The sequence below is a fragment of the Myxocyprinus asiaticus genome, chromosome 1, assembly GCF_019703515.2.
Source record: "Myxocyprinus asiaticus isolate MX2 ecotype Aquarium Trade chromosome 1, UBuf_Myxa_2, whole genome shotgun sequence".
NCBI classification, from domain to species: Eukaryota; Metazoa; Chordata; class Actinopteri; order Cypriniformes; family Catostomidae; genus Myxocyprinus; species Myxocyprinus asiaticus.
The window spans coordinates 24,818,211-24,838,471 of NC_059344.1; the positions used below are offsets into that span (position 1 = coordinate 24,818,211).

Sequence of the window (20,261 nt, forward strand, 5' to 3'; positions counted from 1 at the left end):
TAAGCACAGCTCTAATCTTTACACATTAATAACTTTTAAAGTGATTTGTATTCATGTTGCGCCATAAGTAACAATAAGATAAAATGGTGGCTAAAACTGATCAAATGAACGTTGTTATGCTATGGTTGTGGCCGAAAACCTCGTGAGCTGCCTATCTTGACACCGTCGAAACGCCTACGTCATGCCTTAAAATGCTGTCTAGCTAGGTGGCTGACTAGCTGGATTTGAAACACGTTCATTCTCCCAATACAGCAGACGGCGCGACAGACCTCGACCTAAAAGAAGACGACTTCACAGCAGTACACACGAAGAAGAGAGAAATGCTTGCATGTCACCTGTCGGTTTGGAGGGAGGAAAATTATGTCCCATCTCACATTCATTCATCACATCCATACTTAATGAAATTATGAATTTAGCGTACTTAGATTTAAGGCCGCAAACCGGACACAGTGAAGGTTTGTTGATGATTTTGTAATGGCTAGCCAACCTGCTAACCTTAGCAGTTAGAGTGTGTTTTGCATTTATATTCCTACTCAAGACAGTCAATTAAGCTGTTCTTGTAAGGATGTTTTGTTACTAAATGTAGGAGGTGTAACCGCTTTAGAAAATGGTCAGCAGCACTATAACATTTCATATGTGTTATTAGTTTACAGTCAATTAGAGCACTCTGTGTTAATAAATTACCTGCCACACTATTTTTGGGTCATTAATACGTCCCTAGTACAATTATGCAAATTATAATGTTTACTTTGACCAGATTTTACCATTTTAGTAAGCTTGTTAAAAAGAATAAAGACCCTTTATAACATTGCACACTGCTGTGGGGCTAGAAGTCCAAATTTATATAATTTAATAATTTTAATTTCTTGCACTAGTATCATTTCCTCTTATCCCTTACAGTTAAGTGCTTAGTTTTACATTCTCTCGCATACATGTATTTATTTGTGGTGTATGTGTCATTTTAATACTGATTGTGGAGTTTTTGTCATGCTACTGTGACTTTTAATTGAAAATCTATGTTATGAAATGATAACAAACACTGGAGGTGGTATCAGCCATTCAGTAAATAATGTTGGGGCTATTTGAAGTGTGAAACTCTTCTGCTTTATTTACATTTTCCTTTGTTTTGTGATGTTAAATGTATATCTCTGACAAACCATGGTGGCTAATTTATCCACTGATTGTGACCTGTATGACTTATAAAATCTTAAATGCATCTCTTCAGTGATGAAACATAAAGATGCTTATAAAAGTATGTTCAAAAGTATTTCAAAAGTTTCAAAGCTCACTGAATTGTAGGAATGGCGCACTTATGCAATGTCCTTGAAAAAAATTGTATGATAGGGTCTGACATTTCTAGATGTGTATCATTGTGTTTTTTGTGTCTTTGCAGTGGTTTCGGCTCTGGACATGCTCATTGTGGGTGCTTCAGTGAAGTATGGCTCTCGTGGCCCTGCGCTCATCCTCCGAATGAAGACTAAGCACCGGATCTATTACATCAGCCTATTCTCTGTGGTTTTACTGCGGATGATCGCAACGGGGATGTTCCAGTTCTGACCGTACTCCATTGAGTCCTCAGCAGAATGGAGTCTGGACCGCCGCAGTGTGCATGATGCCCCTTTGGTCAGGATACCTGTGAGCAGCCCTATTCCAGAGAGGGGTGACCTGAGCTGTCGAATGCACACCTGCTTTGATGTGTATTGCTGTGGATATAATCCCAAGAATAAAATCAAGGTGATGTACAGGCAGATACTTACTATTGTGTAACTGATGAATGTTTATGTAAGTTTGGCTGTCATTGCAGTGCTTCTCTAAACATGCCTTGATCTATTTGTTTCATCTATTTGTATGCAGGTGTACATCTATCCTCTTCAGCGATTTGTGGATGAGGTAGGGGTCCTGATTTACAGCACTGGCCTGTCCCAAGAATACAATGATCTGCTGAGTGCCATCTCGGACAGTGACTTCTACACTGATGATGTGACCAGAGCGTGCTTGTTCATACCCTCCATTGATGTGCTGAATCAGAATTCCCTGCGGATTCGGGAGACTGCTCAGGCTCTAGCCATGTTGCCAAGGTAGATATGTTTATCCCTCAAAGTCTGCAAATCAGTCTTGCCTACTTGTGCTCTATAGTTTTCTCGATGTTTCAATTGATCTGCTGCTATCTCTTTTTTTTCCCTAAACTGCTGCTCTGTTACAGTGCCACTGCTGGCACTCTCTATATTTTACATATAACACTTACATTTACGCTGTTTTAACTGTCTGTTTGTGAACTGCGCACTGCACTCAGCATTTTTAATTATACATTTACAGATGGGACGAAGGCATGAACCACTTGCTGTTTAACATGCTTCCTGGAGGACCACCTGACTACAACACGGCTCTGGATGTACCAAGAGACAGGTAAGATTTTCATTCTGAGCTAATATCTATACGCAAGCTTGATACTTTACCTTTTCTAAGGTATTTTTGCATATGAAATATGTGACTTGCAACAGTATTCAGGTCCTTTTTTTGAACTGCAGTTCATATGCCTTTATTTCCCAGTTATTTTTTTATTTTTATTTTTTTTCAGTTCTCCAGTTCATATTGGCAGTCAAAGAATTCATTGTTTCCACACTGATTGCAAGCCATCCAGATCCAAGGTCTGCTAAGTAGCCTGAAACCGCAATACACAACATTATGGCCTGTGGCTTGGATGGCATTCTTTTGTTAGAACACAGTATTTAGTCTTTTGTCTCATCTTTCCACAGTAATTCTTCTAATAGATGTGTTGATCATCTAGGTAGTTTTTGAGTCTGCTTGGTAATTCTTTATGTATTGTACTTTAGTTTAGAATTGTCCTTTTGGTGAATTCTTGAATGCTGACATTAACAAATGCTCTCCCCTTTTATTAACGTGAAGTTCCACAGGGAGGATTGAACAGCCTGCTTATGGAGTGATTATTATTATTTATTTATTTATTTATTTTTTGTGGGGTAACCACTTTAGGGAAAAGTGACAGTTGTGTTGAGTTTCTTCTGTTTCCACATTATCCACAAAATAATGGGTTTAAAAGAGCAAGGTTTTAAGTAATGGGTTTGTACATATTTCAAGCTTGATGACCATGATGTTCTCAGAAAACTAAAGTGCATTCTCCAAGATTGCAACAGTTTGAATTTGTCTGCATATTGTATTGATCTGGGCTGCTTTCTCAAAAGCATCGCAAGCGTAAGTTGATCGTAGAGAGCATTGGCACCAGTGGATTCTACGATCGACTTAGGCTTACGATGTTTTTGGGAAACGCAGCCCTGAGCATTTGACTCTTAGCAGTCCCCTTCATACAGCTGCTTATCCTGTGTGTCCAAACTTTCTAAATGTTGAATCAAGACATAAGCAGTATATTCTTGTTGTATGACTATGTGCTTTTCCCAGCCACCCTCTTTCCACTGCTTGCTGCAGTCAAGACAGAACTTTGTTTACTTTGATCTTGATCCCATATTGGGTATTAGGTGTTTAAAGGAATGTTCCAGGTTCAATACAAGTTAAGCTCAATCGACAGCATTTGTGAATAATATTGATTACCATAAAAATGCATTTAGAGTCGTCCCTCCTTTTCTTAAAAAAAAAAAAAAAAAGCAAAAATCGGTGTTATAGTGAGGCACTTACAATGGAAGTGAATGGGGGCCAATGAAGATGTAATGTCAACAAACCCTAAAACGATTGTAAAAATGACAATTCAAACAACTTTACTGCTCAAATAATACAGGAGTTTTAAGTTGCAAGTGCTATTAGAAAATTATAAGCTTCACATTTCTGTGTTTAACCCTAAAAAACAATTGGCCACATAAATATTCGCTGTGAACAAGACTTTGATTTGAACTATTCAAAGAATGAATTATTCACTCCAAAAGATTTGTCAATGACAGCATGACAAAAAAAAATTCAGGGAATGTGTTGATTTGTTTTTTTTTCTTTGTACAGCAATAAATAAATTAGTTAGTTAACTTACCGACCGATATGATATAACATTTTAGGACATGTGTCTGGAACTGCGGTATTCCAGATATATTGATATCACTGATCTACCTACCTAAAAGTACACCTTTTGCTGTTGTCATTATACCTCATATTCCTATATCATGCCACTGCATTACAGTAAGTGAAGTTAGATTTGTATTGTCAGATTGGTTGCATCATACAGTAAAGCATGTGAGTTACAGGAGTTTTTTTTTTTTATTTTGCTCTTGGTGTGAATAGACCTATCATCAGCAATTGTTTTCTTCATGTTTCCATTTCTTTCTTGGTCTGAACTGACCTTTAGTATAAGGATTTGAAGTGTGTGCCATGCTAAGCCATTTGAGTAAGGAATAATAAACTGGATGTAATGTGAGCCAGCAGAGGGCAGTGTAGCTCTGTGTTTGAACTTGTGGACAAGCTCTAAATGAAACTATAGAAGAATTTTTGATCTCTGGATAGTTGTTTACAGTTATTTGCAACATTGCACTATTTTACCTCTGTTTACTGAATGAACGTTACATTTTTTTAACATTTTAATATTTGTTTGGCTTGGCTTGAGAGAGACCGTAATGCTTGCAAATTGCATTATTATGCATAAATCCATCATCTAATCAAATAGACATCAATTCCAGCAAGGCCATTCACACAGATAAGTTACTTACCATTCCACTAAACTTTTCTTTTAAGATGTGTGTACTCATTTGATACTTGCATTGACCTATTTCCCAATATATACAGTATTTGAAATGTGTATCATCACCCTAGTTCCCTAGACCCCAAGATCAAAGATGCAGTTGAGAGTAGTCATGAAAGAGAAGAATACACTACCGCCTAGAGCAGACAGACAAACATAATCTTCTGGTATTTAATGCAACAAAGGCCATGTTTCCGCTCTTTTGCTTTGGGTGGAAAAGGTGAGTTTTATGTACTAGAAATCCCTGAAATAATGAACACTTATCTGGAGCTGTAGGGAATTTCCTGGGCTCATCCAGCTGTACTCCATTTGGCATGCAGCCTCATCAGAACCAGCTGCTCGGGTGGACATATGTGTGGGGTGAGATATAAAGACAGTGTATGTTGCGTGGCCATATTTGCATCTCTCCCTTCACTCGCTCCATTCCCCTTTAAATTGAGTCTTCCCTCAAACCGAGCACCTTTTGAAGTTTTATTGACTCGTAGAGCGAGTACACAAAGGCAACTCTGTTAAATGCTTTGGAGTGGCATGTTCGCACATTTGTCATTTAAAACCAGATTAAGGAAGTGTTTTATCTTCAGTGCCTTTTGCAGATATTCATGGTGACAGAGTTGTCATCTTCATTGCTTTCGTTTTGCAGAGCTCTGTTGGCTGGGGGGGGGGGGCTCCTCCACATGGACTTACAGGCAAGGTTATGATGTCAGCATCCCCATGTATAGCCCCTCATCTGCTGAAAAGTGGACCTTCCTGAGAGGCAACCAGGGTGAGATCCAGTTCATCTAATTGTACTGGGTTTCATTTAAAGCAATTAAAATCCATACCCATATGGCTTGCTTTCTTCTGTGGAACACAAAAATGCAGAATGTTTTGGAAAGACTGCCTCAGTCACCATTCATATGCATTGTATGGAAAAAAAGATTTAATGAAAGTGAATTGTGTTGAACATTCTGCCTTACGTTATCTTTTGTTTCCACAGGCGAGAGAAAGTCTTACGGGTTCGGAACCACATGAGATTGAGTAAATGATGTCAGATTTTTCATTTTTAGGTGAGCTATCCCTTTAATGATAGTAGAACTCTGGTAGCTTAATAGCATCTTGTAATATATTTTTGGTTTAGGCCCTGCCGCTACTTCATTCTGTCATCTCAGACGGCCATCCATCGGGAATACCGTGCGGAACTGAAGAGGCTGAAGGAGGAGAATGGGGAGGCCTTGCTCCTTCTAGACAAATGTAGTAACCTCTCTCAGGGATTGGCTTTGGTCAGAAAGTGTTGCTACAAGGGCCAGGTCTACGACTACTCACAGATCCTTCAGGTTTGTGTCTCCCTACATCATTTCATATTAAATGACTATCAGTTCACATTTTGATAATTGAAGGAATAGTTCAGCCAAAAATGAAAATTCTCTCATTCATTTACCCTGATGCCATCCTAGATGTGTATGAATGTATTTTTTCAGCAGAACACAAATTAAGATTTTTAGAAAAATGTTGAAGCTCTGTAGGTCCTTATAATGCACAGTGCATTCAGAAAGTATTCAGACCCCTTAATTCTTTTCAAATACTTTATTTTTTTTTCACATCAATCTACACTCCATACCCCATAATGACAAAGCAAAAACCAGATTTTTAATAACTTTGCACATATATTAAAAAGAGAAACTGAAATATCACATTGACATAAGTATTCAGACCCTTTGCTATGACACTTGAAATTTAGTTCAGATGCACCCATTTCTCTGGATCATCTTTGAGATGTTTCAGCACTTTGATTGGAGACCACCTGTAGCAAAATTAATTTATTGGACATGATTTGGAAAGGCACACACCTGTCTATATAAGGTCACACAGCTGAAAATGCCTATCAGAGCAAAAATCAAGCCATGAGGTCAAAGGAACTTCCTGCAGAGCTCAGAGACAGGATTGTGTCGAGGCACAGATCTGGGGAAGGCTACAAAAAATTTCTGCTGCATTGAAGGTTCCCAAGAGCACAGTGGCCTCCATAATTCTTAAATGGAAGAAGTTTGGAACTACCAGGACTCTTCCTAGAGCTGGCCGCCCGGCCAAACTGAGCAGTCGGGGAGAAGGGCCTTGGTAAGAGAGGTGACCAAGAACCTGATGGCCACTCTGGTTGAGCTCCAGAGATCGTGTGGAGATGGCAGAAACTTGCAGAAGTACTACCATCACTGCAACACCACCAATCTGGGCTTTATGGCAGAGTGGTCAGATGGAAGCCTCTCCTCAGTGCAAGACACATGAAAGCCTGCTTGAAATTTGCCACAAAAAAAACACCTAAAAGACTCAGCCTGTGAGAAACAAGATTCTCTGGACTGATGAATTGAAGATTGAACTGTTTGGTCTCAATTCCAAGCGTCATGTCTGTACTCTGGAGGAAACCAGGCACTGCTCATCACCTGTGCAATGCCATCCCAACGGTGAAGCATGGTGGTGGTAGCATCATGCTGTGGGGGTGTTTTTCAGCGGCAGGGACTGGGGGACTGGTCAGGGTTGAAGGAAAGCTGAATGCAGCAAAATACAGAGATATCCTTAATGAAAACCTGGTCCAGAGCACTCAGGACCTCAGACTGGGCCGAAGGTTCACCTTCCAACAGAACAATGACCCTAAGCACATTGCCAAGACAATGCAAGTGTGGCTTAGGGACAACTCTGTGAATGCCCTTGAGTGGCCCAGTCAGAGCCCAGACTTTAACCCCATCGAACATCTCTGGAGAGACCTGAAAATGGCTGTCCACTGACGGTCCCCATCCAACCTGACAGAGCTTGAGAGGATCTGCAGAAAATCCCCAAATCCAGGTGTGCAAAGCTTGTCGCATCATACCCAAAAAGACTTGAGGCTGTTATCACTGCCAAAGGTGCTTTAACTAAGTACTGAGTTTAGGGCCTGAATACTTCTGTCAGCGTGATTGTGAAAGATCTCTACTTGTCTGGGTAAGAAGGAAGCGGGAGCCGAGTGCACATCCAACGTTCAACATCTATTAAACAAAACACAGACATAAAACATTGATGCACATACACAGTCTCGTTGTTTCTCTCTCTCCCTATGTCTCTCTCCCGACTGCAGCTCTGGTCACGGCTTTATCCCTCGCCCGCCATCACCGTAATCACTAACAGCTGGGTGAGATCATTCGCCCCTGGTGTACAGCTCGGCCTCGCTCTGCGCCATCATCGCTCTGCCCCGCCTGCCCTGCCACAGTGATATTCATTTTTTTCATTTTAATAAAATTGCAAAGTTATCAAAAATCTGGTTTTTGCTTTGTCATTATGGAGTGTAGATTGATGTGGAAAAAAATTATTTAAAACATTTTAGCATAAGGCTGCAACATAACAAAATGTGGAAAAACAATGAAGGGGTCTGAATACTTTCTGAATGCACTGTAAGTAAACAGGTGCCATCAGGCTGCTGGCTATTTGACTGTCCAAAAGGCATATTTAGGCAGCATAAATGTAATCCACATGACTCCTGTCGATTAATTAATGTCTTCTGAAGCAAATCGATAGGTTTGTGTAAGAAACAAATTGATAATTAAAATGTTTTTAAGTTTAAATCGTTGCTTCCGCCCAGCGCTGTATTTCTGTTTGAAATGAACTAACTCGCGTGACGTTCGTTCCTCCATTGTATACAAAGTGCGTGCTTCCAACCTCTCGCGTGAATGCGCCATAGCGCTTGCGTCACTAATGCGTTGACTGCTGGCAGGAAGCGATTTTTTTTTTTTGTTTTTTTTTTTTTTGTTTTTTTTTGCCTCAAGTAAATTAAGTTTTAATTATCGATTTGTTTCTTACACCAACCTAGCGATTTGCTTCAGAAGACATTAATTGGTCGTGTGGATTACTTTTATGCTGCCTAAATATGCCTTTTTGACCGTCAAACAGCCAGCAGCCTGATGGCACACATTTACTTAAATGACCTACAACAGCTTCAACATTTTTCTAAAAATCTTCATTTGTGTTTTGTTGAAAAAAGACAGCCATACACATCTGGGATGGCATCAGGGTAAGTGAATAATGAGAGAATTTTCGTTTTTGGATGAACTATTCCTTTAAGCAAAAACACTAGAACATCTTTAGCATTTTCACTAATAGTAGAATCATTTCACACCTGAATATCAAAACGATTTTCAGTTTGCATACATTATCTGAACTACAAGACCAGATTGATTGATAATAACACAATAATCAATATTATTGGTGATTGATTTTCATCATTGCACTGCAGTGTACATATGAGCTGATACAACTGAGACATAATTGTTGTGTAAATAAAATCTGTCTTGCATCTGAGAGCTTGACTCAAAAGATGTTAAAGATTTTATATCTGCAACCCAACCAGCAGTGATCTTTGCCACCATAACACATTTCTGTGTTGGTGAAAGCAGTTGAAACAATCTTTGTTCTTGTCCACCACGCTCATCTCCCATCTAGCCCTGTCTAGACAGGAAGTATGCTTATCATCTGGGCTGGGTGCTGTAGCACATCTGGGAGACGTTCCACAGTGGGGAGGAGTGGAGGCCAAATCCTTGTGAGAGCACCTCTCTCCCTTTCAGCACAAAGCCCCTCTAGACTCTTTGCACCTTTCATTACAATCCTCTCATGCACACCACACACCTAGATCACAATACTCTCTGCGTAACTGCATGACTGGAAAGGTCTGGGAGTGTGTCATTATTAGAGATAACAAATGTGTCCCCTGTCTGTTCTTTAGGAGTCATCATTCTGTGTGGTTCTGCGTGGGGCCCGTCTTGGCCAGGCCACTCTGAGTGACGTGCTGCAGGCCAGATGTGTCCCTGTCATCATGGCCGATTCTTATATTCTGCCTTTCTCTGAAGTGCTGGACTGGAAAAGGTAAAACTGCAGACAAAAGTAAAGTGAATCTTTTCATCAAAGTATTGCCTTGGTCACATGAGTATTATGGATTTCCAACTACATGAAATTAGAGGTCTGCAATCCCGCAGAACTCCATCAGGGACTGCGGGACCCGATTAGATTTCTTGCAGCACAGGATTTAATTTCTGAGTTGAAGGTGGGAGCGGGCTCTACATTGATTAGTTTTAGGCGGGAACGGGCTGTCAGAGAGTAGCCTATAAATATGCGATTTGGATATCTTTTTTTTTTATTTGATGAATTAATGAATTCAAAAAGCAGTAATTATTATTTTATTCAACAAATTTGTTTTTTATAATAACAAATAGAAAATGTGATGTAAAAAATGTGCACACAGCACCTGCATCAAATGACCCAATTCTTATTTAGAGCAGGTTATGCAGGTAGTCAATGGTGCTTAAAGAGAATGGCAGAGCAAAGCATGGGCATGCTGTGTCATCAAAGGATGTTAAACTCGGACTGGAAAATTGTCAATTTAGTGTTAAGAAACAACCAAGTCAGCATCATTTTCACACGTCATCTGATAATAGCAAAAACTGAAAATAAAACATTCTTTATGTAAACTTGTCTGTTTGTCTGGCTTTTGCTCTATGTGGAAAAATAAATGCGGAGTTGCAGGAACAGGAGCAGTCGGGAAGAACATAATTGCAGGCAGAGAGCGGGTTGACGTGGAGTAAAATTTAGCGGGAGCTGGCTGGTGCGGTATAGAAACTTGCGGGAGCGGGATGCTAAAAACAGACCTCTATATGGAATGACGTTTCATTTGTACCTGTGTCCTTGCAGGGCATCTGTTGTCATTCCAGAAGAGAAGTTGCCAGAGATGTATACGATTTTAAAGAGTATCCCGCACAGACAGGTGGAGGAGATGCAGAGACAGGTAAGAATGAGATTTCACCATTGAAGAATTTGCGTTGTGTTACCAAAATAAGCAACGGCTGACCATCATGGTGGTCGATGGGTCATTTTATAACTCAAGGGCTGGAAAAAAAAATGGGCACACTTTCTTTTGTAAAATTAAATCCATCTCTTACTGCTAAAGTTTGAGCGGAATTACAAATACACCCAGAGCTATTTGTGAAAAACAGTCCAACAACCCTCAGCCCACTGTCACAGTTGCTAAACAGTACCAAATGTTGTCCACACCGATGGCTGCTGCGTTCAATAGCAGCTGAGTCATTCTGAGAATAAGCGCAAGCAACTCTCTCAGGTTTAATACTGGGTGAAGGCGAGGTTAAATGAGCCACAACCTCTCTTCTACTCTGCGAACATTCTTTTTTCCTTTCAATGGAGTGCTAGCTCCACTATGAAAATAACCGTCAGACAGGTGGGTTAATGCCAAAAATAATATTCCTGCAAGTGTGTGCTTTTGATTTTCTCAAGATGAAATTTCTCCTGCTATAGTAAATCACGATGAAAGCTAATTTGAGTATTAGTGATGTATCTTTATCCAAACAAATTGTTAACCACACACTTCAACTGTATTCTTATGTTAAAGTGGCTAAATCATTCCATTTATACATGGAATATATGTAAAGATATGTTTTGGTTCCACTCTGTAATAGTTATGTTTGATTGGCCATGTTTAATACTATATATAACCATAATTAATAATTATAGGATACTTACTCTATTGGCTTTGGCTTCTTTAATAAGTTCTTCATCTTGATGCTGGACATTTCTGTGTTCCTCTTGTGTGTGAGGGTAATGTTATAGCTTAGTTAGACGGGTATTGGGGTAGTGTTAGGACATTGTGTGCAGAAACACATCTTGCTCTGGAGCTATGACATGGCATGAAGCCAATGTGATATCAGCCCACACTTGAACACATCTTGATCCACTCCTTTCTTACTAGCCTATACTTCCAGACAGCAGACCGATTGTATGGCTGCCATTATACAAAATAACTGGTCTTTGAAATATACTTTACTTAGATTAAAAAATAAAATCCCACTGCTTTGTTCTTTTTTTGTAATTAACATTTTTTATTGATTCAAAGAAGAAAAAAACACAACAGAGAAAAACACAACATATACACACCGAAACAGCATTTAACTTTTAACCCTCATTAATATCCCTCCCCAAACACCAACCCCACCCTACCCCAAAGAACACCCCTGTGGTCACATAAAACAATACACACACACAAACTAAAAATAAAATAAAAATAAATAAATAAATAATATATATAATAAACATACATAATTAAACTAAACATCTTTCTCCTCATCCCTTCACCTAGAGTCCCCCAAAACCGCCAGATACCTACCCCACTTCCTGAAAAACAAGTCCTTCAGCCCCAGCCTTCCATCTATCATCTTCTCAAAAGCCGCCACCCTCCCCATCTCCGCACACCACTCCGGAAATGATGGCGCTCCATCTGACTTCCAACCCCTTAAAATAATTTGTCTGCCAATCATCACGCCAGTAAGAACACAATTTTTTATATATTTGTCCCCTGAATTTATAACTTCCCCATCACCCAAAGTCTGGGCAAAGTAGAATTTGAGTGCCCAGAAAGTCACACAAATAATTCTGAACCTTTAACCAAAAATCTTGGAACTTAACACATCCCCCAAAAAACATGGGTTTTGTCTCCAACTTCTGATTGGCATCGCCAGCAGGTGGGTGTGTCTTTAAGACCAAGCCTATATAATCTAGAGGGGGTCCAATAAAATCTTTGTAAAATCTTAAATTGCATAAGGTGAACTCTTGCATCTCTAGATGCAGACTTGACATTTTTCAGAATCTTAGTCCACACTCCATCCTCCAATACCAAGTTCAAATCTTTCTCCCATAATCTCTTAAAAGAAGTTAAAGCTCCATCCCCCAGACCCTGAATCAGCAGGGAGTAATACACTGATGCCTCATGACCTTTCCCAAAAGCAGTAATCACCACTCCCAGAGTATCTGCCGTTTTAGGGGGGTGTGTGCTACTCCCAAAAACAGTACAGAGCATGTGGCGCAGTTGTAAATACCTATAAAACTGAGATCTGGGAATCCCAAAATGATGACCCAAATTCTCAAAAGATCTCAACACTCCACTCTCATACAAGGCGCCGAGTGTAACAACCCCCCTCACAATCCACTCTGACCAACAGAAAGGGGACTTGTTGATACATAATTTTGGGTTAAGCCATATGCTTGAGGCAACATTTAAATAAATGTCAGAATTAAACACTCTGGCCACTTTTGTCCACACCGAGTGCAAATGTGAGATAACAGGGTGTGACTTAACTTCTCCAGTTAGTTTGATAGAAATGCTTTGCAATAGTGAAATAGGGGCTAGGACTTCCTGTTCTATAGAAAACCAGGGAGGGGCTCTTTCAGGTGGAAGCGACCAATGAGCCAAATGCCCAAGACCGAACGCATAATAATAAAACAAAATCTTGGGTAGGCCTAGCCCACCTTTTTCAATTGGCCTATGTAATTTGTTGAAATGTAGTCTGGGTCGTTTACCATTCCAAATGAAGGACTTTGCTATGTTATCAAATTGCTTGAAATAAGAGAGGGGGACGTCTATATGGAGTGACTGTAGTAAGTAGTTGAATTTTGGAATACAGTTCATTTTAACAAAATTAACCTTCCCAATCATCGATAAATGTAATGAAGCCCATTTGTCCACATTGCTCAAATCTTTTAAAGGGTCAAAATTAACTCTAAATAAATCAGACACATTTGGAATAAAATACCCAAATACTTAATGCCCTGTTTGGGCCACTGGAAGGTGCCCGGCTGAAAAGCCGTTACTGGGCAGTACGCTGTCAGAGATAAAGCTTCTGATTTAGACCAATTGACTTTGTATCCTGAGAGCTTGGAAAAGGAATTAATAATTCTGTGGAGGCAAGGCATAGATCTAGTAGGGTCAGAGACAAATAATAAAATATCATCTGCGTAAAGCAAAATCTTATGCGCCATACCTCCCACCACCACCCCTGGAAAATCATCCTCCTTTCTTATCGCGGCTGCTAATGGTTCCAGGGCAATACAGAACAATAATGGGGAAAGAGGGCCATTACTTGGTTCTTGATCTTTCCAGAAAACAGCTCTTAGTGTATGACATTTTTAAGTGTCAAACTTTCTTGCATTATGACCAATAGAGGGAGCAACCAACTTATTTACTGTGTGATCTCTAAGTCCAGCCTCACACAGCAGGGAGTTTCTGAAAGATTGGACATTTCATGGACTCTCATCAAGTCATCGTTCCTAAGACTTTAACTGTGTCATGACTCATGATGCATTCAACAACACCATTTCACTGATAGTTTCTTCTTATTAGGGAGCACTGACTTCAAGCAGTGAGGTCAATCAGTTTGTTAGATGAGTGCTACATAGCTGCAAAATGTTAAATGAATAGTTCACCCAAAAATTTTAATTCTGTCATCATTTACTCACCCGCAATGTTAGTCTAAACCTTTATGAAATTCTATCCTCTGAGGAACACAAAGGAGAATTTTTAAAGAATGTAGCTGCTGGTAGTTTATCCAGTGCAATTAAAATGAATTGGCATTGGAGCGTTGAAGCTTCAAAATGGACCCAAAAACAGAGTAAAAGCACCATAAAAGTATCAGAAGTAGTCTATATGACTTGTGCGCTATATTCCAAGTCTAAAGAAGTCATACGGTAGCTTTACGTGAAGAATACACTGAAATTTAAAGGGATAGTTCACCCAAAAATGAAAATTCTCTCATCATTTCCTCACCCTAATGCCATCCCAGATTGTATGACTTTCTTACTTCAGCAGAACACAAACAAAGATTTTTATAAGAATATTTAAACTCTGTTGGTCCTCACAATGCATGTAAATGGTGATCAGACTCTTGTAGCTCCAAAAATCACATAAAGGAAACATAGAAATAATCCATAACACTCCAGTGGTTAAATCCATATCTTCAGAAGCTATATAATGGGTGTGGGTCAGAAAAATATATTTTTAAATATTTAAGTCATTTTTTACTCTTAATCTTCACTTTCACTTTTACATCTGAAAGTTAAAGTTAAGGTGGAGATTTAGAGTGAAAAAGGAATTAAATTTTGTTCTGTTTCTCACCCTCACCTATTATATTGCTTCTGAAGATATGGATTTAAACACTGGAGTCATATGGATTACTTTTATGTTTCCTTTGTGATTTCGGGGCTTCAAAGGTCTGATCACCATTCACTTTCATTTTATGGACCTACAGAGCTGAAATATTCTTCTAAAAATCTCTGTTTGTGTTCTGCAGAAAAAAGAAAGTCATACACATCTGGGATGGCATGAGGGTGAGTAAATGATATAAGAGAATTTTCATTTTTGGATGAAGTATCCCTTTAAGTATTAAATTTAAGGATTCACTGATAGTCTTCCCCTGCAGTAAGCTTTTAACCACTATGACCAGCGAGATCTCAACCGAATCAGAATGATTTGTGAACAAATAATTTAGACCAATCATAAACAGATTTGACAACCGATTTGTTGAAAATGTGCTGACTCAAAAGAACAAATCAGACATCACTACTTCTCTCATTAACTCTTTCCTTTTGTGTCCATGGAAGAAAGTAAAATGAGGGTGAGTAAATTATGGCAAAACTTTCATTTTTGAATGACATATTCCTTTAACCATGGTCCAGTCTGGCTTCCTGCCCTATATAGTGTGCTGAGACGACTCCCTAGAGCATTGCTTGGGTCAGCATCCTAGAACAGATCACATACGTGCCTCATTAAAGAGGTTAGAGTATGAGCTTTTCAGTTTGAGCGCAGTAGCATCATGCTGATGTAATCCTGTCTGAACCCATGTTAAAGAGTGGAGACACTCAGATCCACAACATGGATGTTGCTGATGAGTTTGTGTGCATGTTATACTTATGACAGGCCTCATTACTTTTGCCAAGTTGTCATGTAGCATTTTTAGCACATAGAAGGATGACAATATTTATTAGAATGGCAGTTATTATAGCAGCAAATGTAGTATTTTATATAAAACCAGTGTTATGCATAATATGGGTGTTAGTTCGAGGAACGTTTTGGGTATATTCAAAAGAGTATAGCCTGCAGCGTATGAAGAACCTTAAGTGTGTAAGATGAGCAGTCAGTGCTTTCTTGTCTCACGAGACTCCGTCTCTTCTCTCCTCATAAAAATTCTTGCAAGCGCTCGAATGGGGCGGGTTCAGTGCCTGGTGGGTGCGGTTTTCTTTCTGCCTCCTCCTGGTCGGAAAGGAAACTTTCATCACAAGCTGATTTATGGGTGACTGCGCTCCCCCTGGGATCAGAAAGTCTTTTTGAATCCTCTTTCCCTCTCCATGAAAAGAAAAGCTGTTTTTGTGTAGTTATATTTCTTCAGTGTTTTAGGGCCAGGGCTGGGGGAAGGGGGTGTGACAAAGCTCATCTAATGTGCTGCACTGAGTTCTATGTTGGCAATATGACAACAAACGCACCAGTGAACAAAATGACGTGCTGCACTGCAAAAGACAACTGAAATCATGAAATATCATTGCTGGAGTGAATTGAACTCATTTAAGTGAGGAGAGCTGGAATAGTTGGACTCCTTTGGTTAAAGGAATAGTTCACCCAAAAATGAAAATTCTGTCATAATAGTATTAATGCGAGAACTTGCATTTAGTTCTCACATGAAAATGTGGGCCACTGTGAAAGAGCTTCTCTCATGGCTCTCATGAATATGATAACTGACGTCACTGAAAAATGACTTACATTTTGGGTTGTTTCTCACCAAAACCTATCGTATGTCTTCAGAATACTTGAAATATGATGCACAAGCTGGACTACTTTCATGATGCTTTTTTTAAACTTTGAAGTGAGTTGCTATCAACTGCCATTGCATTGAATTGATGTTGCTGGATATTCATAAAACATTTATTCTTTTGTGTTCCGCAAGGAAAGAAAGTCAAATGAGTTTGGAATTACATGAGGGAACGTACATTTTGACAGAATTAAATTTTGGGAGAACTATTCTTTTATTGTGAATTTGCTAGCAATCATCACTTTGTTAATACAAAGACCATTAGAGGTCAGAATCGTTCAGTAATTGGCCCGGCCAATTTTAAAACTTAGCCTGGTCTCATTTGACTCTTTGTAGTTGGGTGTAGTCTGACACCATTTGCGGTCAGGCCAGGTAATGAGGCTGCCCCCAGCATTCACATGGTTGTCCCTGTTAAAGAGCGCAGGGTCATGCAGGACCAGGAAGGGTGGAGCTGGGTCACTGCGGCATGGCGCCTCCTAGCTGGAGATAGCACTGTTTAATGGGTAATTAACTCTTATGTGCTCCTCACCCCTTACTGCTGGAGCTTTGGGTTTGTTAATGGATCGGGCAGCGGAGAGTAAAGTCTGTGTGTCCTTGCAGTGACAGATTATGTATTATTTATCTTTTTAATTGGTGAATAATATAGTTTACACAAAGGTATTGCCAAATTTACAGTCAGGTTGAAGTTTGACCAGTTACCAGAATTTTTTAGTAACTGATATCAGTGGAAATTAACTAGAAGACTCAAACTAGAATTGGCGAAAAGACTCCAATAACCTTTGGGGGGGAAAAAAAGGAAACAAATGAGAGGAACTTTTATCATGGATCATTCCTAAGGCATTTTTTTTTTTAAGGATTAGTTCATCCTAAAAGGAAAATTCTGTCATAATTTACTCTATTATCATGTCGTTCCAAACCTGACTTTGTTTCTTCCGTGGAGAAACTTTGAAGAATTGTACTGGTCGTTCTTTTCCAATCAATTTCAGTGAAAGGGGACTGAGGCTTTCAAGCTTCAAAAAAGGAGCCTAAAGCACCATAAAAATTTGATGAACGTGCCAGGCGGTGGAGGCTAGGGTAGATGTCAAGATTTTTAATGTTAGTTAATAGCAACTAAAAATGTTTTTGTCTGTTCCACACTCAAAGTTGATGGCTTCAAAAGACTTGTAATTTTGCAAAATTGGCATTACATTGGAGCACGTCTCTGTGCTAGTATGGTGTAAAATTACCTGACCTTTGCCCTTAAAGTTTAGCTGTTGCCTCGGTACCATTTGAGTTAAATTTTTTTAAAAGACTGATAGTCTAAAGGGCTCATAACAGTCTGGAATGGTCCCTGCAGTCATGTCATCAGGCTTTAATAGGCTGTTTTGCCTTTGAAAGTGTGCAGGGGTCATAAAGGCACGAGCAGGATGGTGGGAGTACCGGGATCCAAAAGGCCTTATCGTTTGTCTTTTGGTTTGCATCTTTCACATGGTTTTGTGTGTGTGTGTGTGTGTGTGTGTGTGTGTGTGTGTGTGTGTGTGTGTGTATATTTATATATATATTTCTGTTTATCAGTTTGTCTGTGTTTTAGTGCTCTCCCAAAAAAATTGAATTTGTTTCCTAGGCCCACTGGTTCTGGGAAGCGTATTTCAGCTCCATGAAGGTTATTGGCATGACGACTCTCCAGATCATTAATGATCGCATCTACCCATATGCAGCTCGCACCTATGAAGAATGGAACAATCCTCCTGTTGTTGTAAGTAACCGTTTTGGTCTCTTTATAGTACTCAACTGATCAACATGTACTGTAAAACAAAATGGCTTTGAGGCTACTGATATAAGTCTTCATATCAGACTTCAAAAGTACTATTCATTTATTTATGTACTGTATGTATAAGGCTTTTTGAAAGAGGTGGAGATTAGTGCAATTTTTTTAAGGCCTGTTGACACCAAGTTGACAGATGCGACTAATGTGTAATTTTTTTTACCAAAACGAATGCGATTATATATCATTTTTATTTTATTTTTTTTTTATTATTTTTTTTTTGCTATTCAAACATTAAAACAACATATCATTGCAGTGTTCTATTTTGAAATTCTGTGAAGTTCCTAGAGATGCATTTTTTCATTATAAATACTTGAAAAAATGCATGTGTTTCATGCTATAAATTTGGACATGGGGTGAATAGGCTTTTATTCAGGCAAAGTGCAGAATCAGTATCGGGTATGATTGTAATAGTGTCCACTGTCCTCATGTCTTGCAGACAAATTTTGAGGTAAGTAACATGTTTTTTTTGTTTTTTTTTAAGAACAGGACAGTTGTGTTTACTGAAAATGGTAAATTTTCCATTATATTTTGATTTGATGTGGAATTCAGGCTTTACTTTTTTTTTTTTTAATCCAAATTTTAGTAATTTGGCAATTTATGGATATCTGTACTTCTGAAAGGGAGCTCTTGATAAAGAAGTGGACCTGTACTATCCAGCTATGTGTTATTTCTCTTTATTCTGGTAGTAGAAACCGACAGCTTGGCAAAAGTCATTATTGCAGTGGGTGCGTTAACCAGTAGCAGTCTTGGTCTGAGCTTCAGAATGCTGAAACCTCTCATGAATGGCCACTCGCCTGCCAGTCAGCCCTCTATAGAGCTGGGGTGTCAAATTCAATTTCAGCCCAGGCCACATAAGCGTTATGTGTGCCCTCAAAGGGCCAGCTGAAAATGTGGCACCGGAACATGTTTTTGTAGCACCCATGCAATTACAAATAATATTGCATATTTTGGGCATTGATATTCAAATTCGACTATAAGTATTGATTTTGAGTTTGGGATGCAGATGTAAATGATGATATTAACAGTAACATCTGTGAAAAAATTACACCATTTATATAAGGCTAGTGTAAACTGAAATATTCTGACAGAGTGACTAATTTGTGTCTCCTTTAATATTCCTTTCATCAGGCTCCTACTTATGAAAGTGCAGTTATCTCTTGGACTTTCTGATGGCAAACAAATCCAGTTAAATTTTCCTACAATCAGACATAAAAAAAAATAATAGCTATTAATTATTTGAAATTTACCATGGCATGGTTCTTCCAGAGCATCCATAGTTTTAACAATGGTATTTATTATAAGACCATGGTGACCACCTGTAAAACCATGCATGACTCCTCACTACCATGGTTAAGTAACCATGGTTTCATTTTTGTTATGAAAAACTGTAGTCTAAATACATTTAGAAACTATTTCTGCCAAAATATTAAGTGTTACTACAGTGAATCCATTGTAAAAAAAGGTTTGCGATGTGTGGATTGAAAAGCCTTCTTATTTATGTCATGGCACAATGTGGTGTTTTCTCCTATTTTCTTTGTCTGTGTTATTTAGAATGTATGGGCTGTTTAATATGATTTTAAACTAGTTTAATCACCAAGACATTTGGAGTTTTGCAATAGAGAATTCTGTGCCGCATTCAGACGGGTTTCGCTATCAACGCTTCTCACGAGATTCGGCCCGTAGGCCTTTAATTTGACACTTGTGCTAAAGAGCATGGAGCATAGATCCCAGTTTCATGAATGTTGCCTTCATGTAGGCAATGGCCCAACATAATTTTGTTCGTGACCTCATCTCTAATTTTCAGTGCTGTCAAAGCTGAGACCAGAAATAGAAGAAGCATGCAGTTCATTAGGAGTTTCTGCCGATGTTGTCATTCTTTGTCATTTCTCATTGTCTCACCACCTCTCATACAGCTTGTTTACATGGAAACCAGAAAGCAGTTTATTGCCAGAAATCTGCTTAAGGCATGAAAGCAGCTTTCCTGTTTACATGCGCTGTGTTAGCAGCTATCTGTTTACCCCCATATACATGCTGCTCGAGCTTTCTCCACAGCAACATATTTTCTCTGCGACAATTGTGTAAATGGTCTTGAGGGACAATAGTCGATATTTTAAACTGGTGTGTATAA

General features: G+C 39.1%; 1 pseudogene; it reads left to right on the plus strand.

Moving 5' to 3' along the window:
* Window positions 1-238: 238 nt before the first annotated feature.
* Window positions 239-20,261, plus strand: part of LOC127442786 (exostosin-2-like) — a 46,455-nt pseudogene continuing 26,432 nt past the window's right edge.